The 13,230-nt window shown below is 44.3% G+C and overlaps 1 pseudogene; it reads right to left on the minus strand.

Annotated features, from left to right (window-relative positions):
* Nucleotides 1-504: 504 nt before the first annotated feature.
* LOC114009067 (mitochondrial import inner membrane translocase subunit Tim9-like) lies at nt 505-6,668 on the minus strand (annotated as a pseudogene).
* Nucleotides 6,669-13,230: the final 6,562 nt, after the last annotated feature.

A 13,230-nucleotide genomic window follows, 5' to 3' on the forward strand; every position in this document is an offset into this window, starting at 1 on the left:
GCTTTTATTGATTGATTGATTGATTAGCAAGTATTTTATGTATTTATTTGAGGCAGACATGAATGAACAGGAATACTTGGAGGATGATACTGATCATAAGCACTTTAACATATTCACAGTCCAGTCGGAATATTATAGTGCTATATAGTATAAACAGTTGTTCAGTGATATTTCCATTTATTTCACTTGCAGTAATACATTTTTTCCCTATTATATGTAATTGAACACGTATTTTGCTTTAAAATTTAACAGTCATGATGGGAGAAGCAATGGTTTATTTTTCTAATCAAGTGACCAAGCTGCTGAATTTTAAAGCCTCAACAAAAATGACAGTATATTCTTTTCATTTAACAATAAGACTTTCTAATTTGATTATCCTTGGTATATAATGATTTTGTTTCTCCAGTGGTTTCCATTTGCCACACAGTCGTGACTGACACTTGAACATGGTGACTACTGCTTTCGGGGGAGTCTATCAGATGAATCCTTCCAGCACAATGGCTGTTGGCACGCTCTCACTGCCAGTCCACCCATCTGGACCTCTCTATCGTGATTGGCCAAGGAGTCCTGTGGCTGCCAGGGATTCATTTTGCTGAATATGATATTCCTAAAATCTCATGGATATTCTCTGTGTCATCTTTAGATACTTTTTTTCTGGTTTTTTTTTTTTTGGAGAGGTTTTTGCCATAGGGCGCCTGTGCTTGCCAGACAGAGAGAGACAGAAAGTGAGAGTGAGAAATCCCCCCACCGAGGGATGTGGTCACGCCGCAATCCCTTCTCCATTCTCCTGTCGGGATATTGGGCATGCACGCAAATGCGCCCGGCGTGAGTTTTAAGCCACCGAGTCCAGGATGCGAACCGCGGTCGACTACGTGGGAGTCCAGTGACATAGCCATTACGCTAACTGCTGGTCCCATCTTTAGATACTTTTGTAAGCAGTGTTCTGAACAGGTGATCTCTTCAGGTTTTGCTTCTCTTGTTGTAAAGTCGGCCCCTCTGCAGTGCAAAAAGCATGTTTCTGTAAGTTTATTGTAGGTTTCGAGAAATTCCTTAAACTGGTTTATCTAATCAGATTCTAGTATCTGCAGCCATGTTCTTGTGGTATGTTTATTAGTCACCTTTTCTGATGCATGAGCTTCCTGGAAAAGTAGCTGTCTAACCTTTGCTTGAATGTCTCCAGTAAGGCCAGTTTTCTTACTTAGGCACAAGCCGTGGCATCTGACACCAGTACGAGGCTGGAGGACTGCACCCTGAGTGGAGTCTAGGAGCTGTGAGGGTCCAGGTTCAGGAGGGCCTTCATCTTATTTTTTTTACAAAAATTGAGTTATGTTGATTTATGTCCTGTAATTTGTTGTAAAAGAATTACTTAATTGTATTATCATTATTAGTAGTAGTATTTTAATTTGGTAAGAGGGCACATGTACTCCCCAGGGAAAGACAGAGGAAAAATGAAAAAGCAAGCCATCAGGTCTGGGTCTCAAACCACAGTCAGCTGTGTGGGAGTCCAGCACCTTAACCACACTACCTACTGGCCCCTTGTGATTTGTTTTTAAACTCTATTTTACTGGTACATTCCCTTTCAGTGTGCATATATCAGGCTCATTTTTAATAGCATAATATTCCACAGTATAAATATTTTTAATTTAACTTTCCTATTTTATTTTTTTAAGAGGTTTTGCCTTAGGGCATGTGTGCTCACCAGAAAGAAAGAGGAGACAGAAAAAGTGAGAAATCACTCCCTCTGGGGGGATGGCCATGCCACAATCCCTAGTCCATTTTCCTCCCCAGATCTTGGGTATGCATGCACATGCACCTGGCCTGATTTTCAAGCCACTAGGTCTGGGACTTGAACTGCAGTCGTCCCTGTGGGAGTCCAACTATGCCGTCTGCTGACCCAAAACTACTTACCTTTCAGGAGAAAATATGTTTTTTTAATTTGCCAGAAGGCAAGTGTAGGCACCAGAGAGAAAAATAGGTGGGGAGAAAGCGCCTCTCGTGAGACATGGTCGTACCTCCTTGTCTCTATGATTTCTCGGTCCTGTTAGGATTTGGGCACACGTACACACATGCGTGCATGCTCCCAGTTTGTTTTCCAAGCTTCTGGGGCCAGAATTTGAACTGTGCAGTTGGTCATGTGGGATTAATTCCCTTAACCACTAGCCGACAGGACCAACCTTTTCTTCAGTTTTTCACAACCTGAAGGGGAAATATGGTTAGGGAGTAGGGGAAAAACAGGCCCTCAAGTGAGAGACAAGAGACCTGGGTTGTTTCCATCTTTATTCAAATTCAAGAGATTGGGCAAGTTCTATTCCTTCTCTAGGGAGAAGTCTTAATACACTAACTGAAATGCATCCTTTTGAGATTATGGAGACTTCTTACCTCCCCCCAGAAATGCCCATATGTAAAACATCTCCAGAGCCAGCAAGTGGTGTGGTGGTTATAACACTGGACTCCCACATGGCTGACTATGGTTCGAGTCCCAGACCTGGTGGCTTGCTTTTTCATTTTTCCTCTCTCTCTGGTCAAATTAAAAAATAATAATAAATACAATAATTATTTTTAAAAGATTTATTTATTTTTAAATTTCTGCTACAGGGCATGTATGCTCACATGAGAGAGAGAGGAAGTGAGAAATCAAGCTGCTAGGTCCGGGATTCAAACCGTGGTCAGCCATGTGGAAATCCAGCACCTTCACTATCACACCATCTGCTGGTCTTAATAAAATAATTCTTTGAAATAAAAAGCCCTGTGATTATGAAGTCCCTGGTAGACTACATGGGAGTCCAGCGCCGTTACCATTCCGCCATCTGCTGGTCCTTGCACTGAGTGTTTTTAAGCTACTGGGTCTGAGACATAAGTGGTTCAGTCTCCTGCATGAGGTCCAGTCACCTTTACCACCATACCACCGGCTTGCCCAACTTTTGTGTATTTTTAGAATCAGCCCTTTCATCACTTGTTTCAGAACAGTTTTAGGAAAGGAGACACCGTCCCTCTGCATACACGCAGTCCCTTTGCATATTCACAAGCTTAATTTTTCTCCCCAGTCTAGAGCCCTCTCTCCTAACTCTACCTGATCTCCACCCCTGGCTAGTCCAGCTCCACATCCTCAGACTTCGTCTCCATTGGAACTCACCGGGGAAACATATTCATCCATTGATACAGATTTATTTACTATATTTTTAGATTTTTTGCCATAGGGCATATGCACTCACAGGAGATGGAGAGAGGGAAAGTGAGAAATCACCTCCCTGCAGTGATGGCCACAGCGCAGTTTCTTCTCGATTCTTCTCTAAGGGTTTTTAAACACACATGCACATGTGATCAGGGTGATTTTCAAGCTGCTGGGTCCAGGATTTGAACCATGGCCAATTGGCCACATGGGAATCCAGCACCTTAACTACCATACCACCTGCTGACCTGCTACTACAGATTTTTAAAGAACATATGCCCCATTGACAGCCTCTTTTGTTAATAAGTAGAATATTTTGGGGGTCAACAGGTGACATAATGCTTAAGGCCTAGACTTCCACATGGCTGATAGTAATTCGAGACTTGGACCCAGCAGCTTGAAAATTGTGCTGAGTGCATGTGTGTGCGTTCCCAAAATTCCGAGGGGAGAATGGAGGAAATAGGATTGCAATGTGGCTTGAAGGATCATTTCTCACTTCCCCTCTCTCTGTCTCTTACCTCATTCTGGTGAGCACACACACCTTACGGCAGAAACCAAAAGAAAATTGTTTGTTTTACAAGACTTTATTTAACTTCATTATTTTTGACCAGAGAGAGAGAGAGAGAAATTAAGCCACCAGGTCTGGGACTTGAACCGCTATGGGACATGTGGGAGTCCAGTGCCTTTACCCACCATACCACCTGCCATCCCCAAAAGTAGAATATCTTTTTTTTTTTTCCCAGAGACTAGCATGGATTTGGTGTATAGTGCTGTCAGAGGTGACCCACTTGAGAAAGAAACTTGCAAGCAGCAGTCTGCTCTTCTACTGTGTCCCTGCACATTTTTGCTCCATAGGAATGCAATGCCCTGACCACTCTTCTGGCCCACTCCTTAGTGTTATGTTGGCAGTAAGCTACATTGAAATGAGCAAGGTTACCGATTGCTCACTATCGAAGTGTTAAATCACTTAAGCTTAGGGCCTACATGTGTAGGCATCCATCAAGAGAGTAGGGGCTGGGACCAGCAGTTAGCGTAATGGCTATGTCGCTGGACTCCCATGTAGCCGACCGCGCTTCCAGCCCCAGACCCAATGGCTTAAACTCGCCGGGCGCGTGTGTGTGTGTGCCCAAGATCCTGAGAGGAGAATGGAGGAGAAGGGATTGCAGCGTGGCCATCCCCCCCTGCAGGGGGGCGTGATTTCTCGCTTTCTGTCTCTGTTTCTCTCAGTCTTTCTGGCGAGCACACGCACACGCGCCCTTTAGCAAAAACCTCTCCAAAAAAAAAGAGAGTAGGGGCTGTGGGGGACTGGCCGAAACATGCCCATGACGCTTGCTGTACCATAAACAAAGTCCTCCGACACTGGTCCAGGCGTCTCACATCTTCTGCCAACACCCATGAACAAATAGCAGCCTAACCGGTTAAGAGCTTGCGAATAGGGTATGATGCTAGACCCTTGGCTGTCTGAAAGTTTTAGCGACAAGGATGGGATCCTGACAGACATGGTTTTCTAGAAGAAAAAGGACCAAGGGCTTCATGGGCTGCCTTAGGGAAGAGGAGAAATTCTCTGGATTCTGTAGCAAATGCTGCCAAGTGAGGGAGGAAGAGTCCCTGTGCCTGTTAATGTTTTCAGGCTAGCAGCAAGGGGTGGGATCTGTCCAAATGGTACTTGAGTTGTTGCTCAGTCTTCGGCTAGGAGGCCGGAGGGTTGTTTTGATAATGTGGCAGCAAGTCCAGGGTTCAGTGAGGGCAATGTGGCTGTGGCTAACAATTCAAAGTTCCTCCAGAAGTGAAGCATAAGGTGGAAGCAATGCGGATTTAGAACTCTGAATGAAACAAAAACATTTGTTGAGTCTAAGCAGGTAGCCACTTGAATTGGAAGTAAATACATATCTCTGTGTGAGTGACAGAGTGACAGAACCACTCTTCCCCCTGCTTTAAGGGAAAGAACTGTGTATGTTGGGGAACTTTGGGGAGGGGCGAAACTACATTTATAGCCCTGTTGAGTTTGGGTGTCTCAGTCACCATCCCAGTTGGTTTCACAGGGATAGGGAACCCTGTGTATAGGAGTCATCAGAAATGCCAGGAAGTGTTGGGCCATCGGGTGGCATGGTGGTTAAGACAGCTGGATTCCACATAGCTGACTTACGGTGTTCGAGTCCCAGACCTGGTGGCTTGAAAAAAATCCACGAGGCATGTGTGCACATGTGGACAATATCCTAAGAGGAGAATTGAGCAGAAGGGACTGTAGTGTGGCCATCCACATATGGGGTGCTTTCTCACTCCCCTCAACCCCCGTGTCTCTCTCAGGTGAGCACACACACTTTATAGCAAGTTTTCGAAAAGATTTTTTTTAGAGATTTTTGCTTGCCAGACAGACAGAAAGAGACAGAGAGACAGAAAGCGAGAAATCACTGCCCAGGGGGGATGGCCACACCGCAATCCCTTCTCCTCCATTCTCCTCTTGGGATCTTGGGCATGCACGTACACGCTCCCGGCGTGAGTTTTAAGCAACCGGGTCCGGGATGCGAACCACGGTCGACTACGTGGGAGTCCAGCAACATAGCCATTACGCTAACTGCTGGCCCCCAAAAAGAATATTTTTATATGCAGAAAGTGTAGACAGAACTGTAGTGCTGTTCAGGGGATCAAAAATCAAAACCAAAGGAGCCCTGATCCCTAGGTACTTGTTGGAGCCAACAGGTGTACGAGGGAAGCACTAAGTGTTGAATGAGAAGTCAGAGGGCCTGTGGCTGTGGCCTCCAACATACTATCTTATACTCAGCGTGGGTTCCCACAGGGGAGGAAAAACGCCTGATTTCAACTGGTAGGTTTTGGGCAGTTTGTAGTGGGAAAGGAAAATTAAAATGACCTGAGGGTGGAGTCTAAAGTCATTCAATGTACTACTGTTTTGTGGCTTTCACATCAAAGTGTGCTGTTGATGTCATTTACGCATTTGATGGAACTAAGAATGTGTGTAAGTCTCCTATTCTGGGACTACTGCGTGTACAGAGGAAGTGTCTGACCAGAATCCCAAGAAGAAAAGAAAATGTCAGAGCTTTGGTTGGAAACAGTCACTCCTGGGGTGCTCAGGCCATTTCCTAGTGCAGCAGGGCCACATTTGCTGTGCAGACACCCAGTACACCCTTTGTTTGTTTTGTTTTGTTTCGTTTTTGTTTTGTTTTGCTATAGGGTGCCTGCGCTCGCCAGAAAGAGAGAGACAGAGAGACAGCAAAAAATCACCCCCCCCAATGGGGGATGGCCACGCCACAATCCCTTCTCCTTTCTCCTCTTAGAATCTCAGGCACGCACGCACACGCACCTGGCATGAGTTTAAGCTGCCAGGTCCGGGACTCGAACTGCGGTCGACTACATGGGAGTCCAGCGATAGCTATTATGCTAACTGCTGGTCCCACCCTTTGAAAAACATAGACAGTTTTAAGCTGCAACTGACCTTCTGTTGAAACTGACCCACAGAGGTCTTGTACTTCTGCTCTGACATCACCTGTAGGCCAGGTTAACATCTACTGGATAACACAAAAGGACCCCTAATCATATGAAGATGGTGTGTTTAGGGATGTAGCCAGCCTGATCATTTCATTTTACTTGAAAAAGTGGCAGCCACTTTTTTGGAGGAAATGTAATTCCCATTCTACCATTTGAAGCAAAGCCAGTGACTCAGTGGGGCTCTTGATGACAAGAGTTCCTTAAGTAAATGCTTGGAACTGGTTCACTGAAGGTCCAGCAAAGTTACTATAAAGCTGCTGGTTTCAAATCTGGAAGACTGTGGTAAGGGCTGATCAGCACCATGGGCCAAATCAAAAGCTGTTATCCTTGCCTTAGACAATATTCCTAGGATCAGATGTGAGGTTTTCATTGACTCTCAGGCTATTGTCAATGGCCTAGTTTCTGGTCTTCCCCTAGAAGAATAAAAACTGTCAGATTAAAGACATTCTTTTTTTGGCCCATGCACTAGAAATGAATTACTGCTGTTAAGTGAACCATTAAGGTCACTCAGGTAGGTATCCACAGTGAGGCCTCATTCTTTGATGAGACCAACTGGGAGCTACTGAGGGCGCCGCTACCACTCAAATCACCACTTTTGCTGCCTTGGTCATCATAGCAGATGGCTATTCATCCATATCAGAGCCTAGACACAAAGAAAAGAACTCCGTTTCTCACGTAAAAGCTACTTCTCACGATAGTCTTAGGACCTCTACTAAAGCCTGTTTGTCCAGCCATAGAGGAGGGCCACACAACACGGGGTATGGCCTCTGCCCACTCTTGGCAGTAGGGCTACATCAGACCTTGGGCTCCTTCCTGGAGCTGTCACTCTTGATTCTTTTTCAGGTCACAGTGTTATCTAAGGTCAACTCTGAGCACACTGTTTTGATCTTTGGGCTAAGGAGTCATATATTTGTTTTTCTTTATTGTGTGGTCTGATGATGGTGTATTTTTTACTGCAAATGCCTCGCAACAGTGAGTTGATTGTGAAGGTATATGAGGCACCTTCCACCCACAGCCACCTGATTGTTCAGCGTTGGCACAGCCTCCTGGTTGTTCAGTGTTGAAACAGCAACCTAAAAATGGACTCCAAAGATTTCTGACTATCTTCCTTACTCCATGTTGGTTCATACACCTCAGCAAGGCAGTTTGATCACTGAATATGGCTGTCCCAGAAAAATGATCACTCCCTGGGTTAGCAGGAGGTATGGAGGTTAAGGCACTGGATCCCACATGGCTGACTGCATGATTTGAGCCAGATCCAATGGCTTGAAAATTATGCTAGGCACATATGCATGCATGCCCAAAATCCGGAGAGGAGAAGGAATTGCAGTGTGGCCATCCTCCCTAGTGGAGTGATTTCTTTCTCTCTCTCTCTCTCTCTCTCTGTCTGCCTCTGTTGAGCATACTCTACAGCAAAATTTAAAAGAAAAGAAAATGATCATTTCCTTTAGGCTGTGTAACAAATAATGATCAAAAGAGACTGGTTGAGAGAGAGGGCCAGGTTACATGGATCTATTTTGAAAACGTGAGGCGCCGGCACGTGGCATGGTGGTTGAAGCACTGGACTTCCACATGGCCAACTGTAGTTTAAGTACTGGACCAAGAGAAGCTCATGCTGAGTGCAAGTGTATGCAGACCCAACATTCCGAGAAGAGAATGGAGGAGAAGGGATTGTGGCATGGCCGTTCTCCCTGGGGGTGATTTCTCACATTCTCTCTCTCTTTCTGACAGGCATGCACACCCTTTAGCAAAATTCTCCCTTAAAAAAAAAAGAAAGAAAAGAAAATGTGAGGGGTCAGCAGGTGATGTGGCAGTTACGTCGTTGTACTCCCACATAACCAACCATGGTTCAAGTCCCAGACCTGGTGCCTTGAAACTCATGTCAAGCGCATGTGTGTGCGTGCCCAGAATCCCAGGAGGAGAAGGGATTGCGGTGTAGTCATGTCCCCTGGGAGGTGATTTCTCACTTTCCTTCTCACTGTTTACTGTTTCTCTCTTTCTCTTTCTTTTCTTTCTTTCTCTCTCTCTCTCTCTCTCTTCTCTCTCTCTCTCTGCACTTGTTACAAATTCCAGATGTCTCCACACAGCTGTGTGACTCAGTTATTTGTGGGCTGGACAAATACTACTTTGTAGGTGGTATAAACATATGGGGCAACGTCTCTCAAAGCACTTATCACAAACTCCAGATGTCTCCACACACCCGTGTGACTCAGTTATCTGTGGGTTGGACAAATACTACTTTGTAGGTGGTATAAATGTATGGGGTAGCTTAACCTAACTATCCCCAGGCAACCTTTCCAAAAACAGTACTAGTCTCAATTAGAATATTCTAGGTAAACTGGGTAATCTAAGGCCCACTAGGACACCACTCTGAATCTGTGGCCCTAAATGATCTAGGTTCCACCCGGCAGGTCCCAACAATTGTAAACCTTTTCCTTCAGGGACATTATAAATGCCTTCCAGGAGTGGCTTGTGTGGAAGCCAAGCATTAAACTCCTTTCCCATCTAAGAACATGGTGCCTTACTCCTATGGAGGGTCAGAAGCAACCTTCAAGTGTTTAAGGAAACATCATTCAAAGATCCCAGAGCTCTCAGATCACTGTGGAGATTCTCATAAAATAAGGCCTCTGTTGAGCCCATGGGGAACTTCCAGCAGAGGGGTAACTGACTCATTTATGCTACTCGGCAGGTATCTCTATTATGAGACTCATTTTTTTTTTCTTTTGTAATTAAGATTTACTGGTTGTGTCAAGGATCAGTACAGACATTTCAATTTGTACCCAACTCTTAACATACATACCAGAAATTTAAAAAGCCAAGTATAGTGATTCTTTTTAAGTTATTCCAATGACATTCCAGCTTCAAATTTGTAGGCAAATTTTCCTTAAGAAGATATCAAGAACCACTGTCTTCAGATGTTGAGAGCTGTTATGTAAGTCCCACCAAATCACAATTTAGTATCATACACACTACATACTTCAAATTTCCAATCTTTCACAGCACATTAACAAAATTATTAGGAAAACTAGACTACCACGACCAAAGATGTTACAGAGTGCACACAATTCTGACAGGGAGAGCAACAATCAAAGAGTGGTTTTCTTTAGGAAACAATACTACTAAAAAACATAATAGAAGTAATTTAAAATATTCAAGACACATTAAATGCATGACTGTGATTCCAAGCTGCCATTTAGTATGCTTTGTATTTAGGATATAAAAACTACCCACCCGCCCCCACCTGTGGAATGTTAAGCTGACACGCAAGACAGTCAAAGCCTCCTGTAAGTCAACATCCCACTGTTTTCTGGTTGTACCAAAAAATAAACCACCAGTAAATGATTTCACCTCTTAAAAAAAGCATTTACACTTAAAAAATGGGATGAGGTGGGATTCTCTCCAAAAAAACCAAAACCTTGCATTTACAAAATAGTTGATAAAAATATTCCTCTGGATGTACAAGAAGGGAGACAGGGACCATTGATAAGACCTGGTGTACGACATTACTCAGACTTGACTTCTTTCTCGCCTGCTTCATCAGAGGGTGGACTCTCCTCATTTTTAGCTTCTCCATTTCCTGCAGGTAAATCTTTGGTGTCTCGGTTGGCCACTTCAGCCTGTTTCCCCTTTGCTCCTTTTCCCTTTTGTTTGCACTCTTTTGTCTGATGATTTATCCTTCCCTGCCACCTTTTTTGGCTTCGTCTCCACTTTTGCAGGTTTTGAGAACCACCTCACTGGTCTCCTCTTGGGCTCTTCCTTGGCCGCCCCCTCAGCTGAGCTGACCTTCCTCTTGGGCATCTTGGCTGCGGACAGGGTGCGTGCTGGGTGCCTGATGAAGCTGCGGCGCGCCTAGGGCCTTTATGGAGTTGAGCGGATCTTGAGATTCATTTTATTAGAAACATTGATATGAAATTCATTCCTGACAGCCAGAGTCATCAGTGACACCATCTCAGCCCTGGAAGCATTTATTAATAGATTGGCCTCAGCTCATCGGCAAGGGTGATTGTTAATGATAGAACTGCTCTTGACTTTCTCCTCATGGGCCAAAGTGGAGTCTGCGGTCACGAACACATGAGACTGTGTCTAGAATAATACTTTGGTCTGAGTAGAACAAAGTGAGTGTAGAAACTCGAGAATGCCACCTGGCTTGCTAAGGTAGCCCCGGTTGCTTTATGGTCATTGGAATTTGAAATTTTGTTGTTCTCCACAATCCCCCACCCCTAGATGGATTCAGGGGATATGGGTTGAGCTCTTGATATGATCTCATGCTGTTGGAGTTCTGCAGATAGCACCTTTTGTTAAATGCTGTTATCAGACAGTTCAAATAGGTTCCGCCTGGGAGGTCCCCAAAATTGTAAACTTTGTCCTTTCAGAGACATTATAAATGCCTTCTAGGAGTGTCTTTGCGTGGAAGCCAAGCATTAAACTTGGCTTGTGAGTGCTCCTGGCTTCCACAGCACTTTCTTATCTCCTGTTGTGTTCAAATTCTTGGTCTAAATGTCTGGCACACTTACTGGACTGGGAGCAGCTTAAGAGAGAGGATTTGAATGAACAGTTTCGATTAACAGTTGACTTGACTAACAGTTTATGTTAATCAGTGGCAAATGAAATGATATGCTCACAGGAAATGTCATCAACAGCCAAGATGATGTAGAAATGAAATACATATATTGTTGAGTAATAATTCCCTAAGGTCTTTAGCTTTTCTGCATATTTGGCAAAGAGCTACTGACTGCTTTGGTTCCAGACTATCTAAGAATGACTAGCAAACAACCTTAGAAGGTTGCTACATCAGAGTGAAGGGCAAATGTGCTCACCGCCAGTTATAAAAGATTCAGGTGCCCTGAGCTCAAGGGTCCTCTCCTGTAATGCACCCTGTGGCACGTAAGGTATGTCTGGCTCTCTCATTCACCCTGTGGTGACTAGGGCTCAGGAAACTGGTACAAATGCTGGCACTCTGTCTACTGCTATTGCTACAAGTAATAAACTACCCTCTGTCTCTGACCCGTGCATCGCATAGCTTCTGCCAGCAGCTGTCAAACTGTGATAGGCTGCCTTATTAGCTCGCAGGTAAAAGAAAATCTCAGACCCTTAATAGTTCTTGACGGCCCTACTCTCACTTCTTCCTACCCGCATTTTGAAAGCTTCCTAACTTACGTCACAGAAAGTGACTCCACTACCCCTGTACCACCCCTACTCGATCACATTATCTCCTCAATATGCTTTTTCATCAAACTTTTATATAATTCTACTCTACTAAAACTGGCACCAGGCAGTCCTGATCCTCTCTCTTAAGTTGCTGCCAGTCCAGTAAGAGCGCCAGACACTCAGACCAAGAATTTGAACACAACAGAAGGACATGACAAAGTGCTATGGAAGCTAGGAGCACTAACAAGGAGATCTGGGAGGCCCTCATACAGGAGGAGTTATCCCTACTGTTCGACCTGAGCTATGAATGAGGAGTAGGGCTAAGTGTTCCCATTTTACAGATAAGGAAGCTGAGGCACAGAAGTTTACTACCTTGCCAACGTCAGTCAGTGAGGAAGCAGGAAGTCAGGATTGGAGGGCATGACCTTGATGGGGCAGCTGCCTGTAGCGGAGTCAACCCCTAAAGAACGTGACATCCTTCCCAGCAGCTGTGTCAACGGGCCTTCATTGAAGAGTCATCTGAAAGTGGATCTCAGTGTCCATCACAGCAGGGAAGTAGAATTTTCCCAAGGAGTTCTGATTCTATTTATTAGTGAATGATATCAGAAACCACTATCTGGGGACTTGTGTGCTCATGGTTACTTGGAAGGATTTGCTTAAAACACAACTACAGTGTTGATATTACTCCTAAAAAATGAACAATTCCGGAGTATTACTTACTAGTGATTCAGTGGTAAAAGATCCTAAATCATCTCAATGTCCTTTTAGAGTTGGTTTATTCAAACTAAGATCCAAGCAAGGTTTACATTTTGTCTTTTAGTTACTGTGTTTATATTTAAATCTATAACAGGCTTCTCATTTACTCTGCCTTGCCATTTGTCCAAAAGCCACATCACAATGCCAGCAGGTGGCATGGGCATTAAGGTGCTGGACTTCCACATGGCCAACCAGAGTGCAAGTCCTGGACCTGGCAGCTTGCCTTTTTAAAAATTAATTAATTACTCCTTCATGGCTCCTGAGAACTAGTGATTTCAGGGGAAAAAGAGAAATGAAGATTTTTCTACTGATAACTCAGCCTCCAGCCCACAAACTCAAGTGATGGATCTAAGGGAACTATAGCCAAATATCCAAATATAATTAGAGTTAACATATTCCTCAATATCCACTGAATCTGCTGCACAAAGGGATCAAAATGGAATGGCAAAGAGATTCCAGGTCACCTCTTTCTGCATGCTCCTGAACGCTCAGATTGAACTTCAAGTTTAGGAAGAAACACATCATCCATCAGATGACTAGAAATCACCGCAGGGCCATAAGAAATATGGGAAAGCAAGAAAATACCTCTCCTTGGGACCAGTAGTTAGCATAATGGCTATGTCGCTGGACTCCCATGTAGTCGACCATGGTTC

The sequence above is a fragment of the Tupaia chinensis genome, unplaced genomic scaffold (assembly GCF_000334495.1).
Source record: "Tupaia chinensis unplaced genomic scaffold, TupChi_1.0 Scaffold000047_1, whole genome shotgun sequence".
Classification (NCBI taxonomy): Eukaryota; Metazoa; Chordata; class Mammalia; order Scandentia; family Tupaiidae; genus Tupaia; species Tupaia belangeri.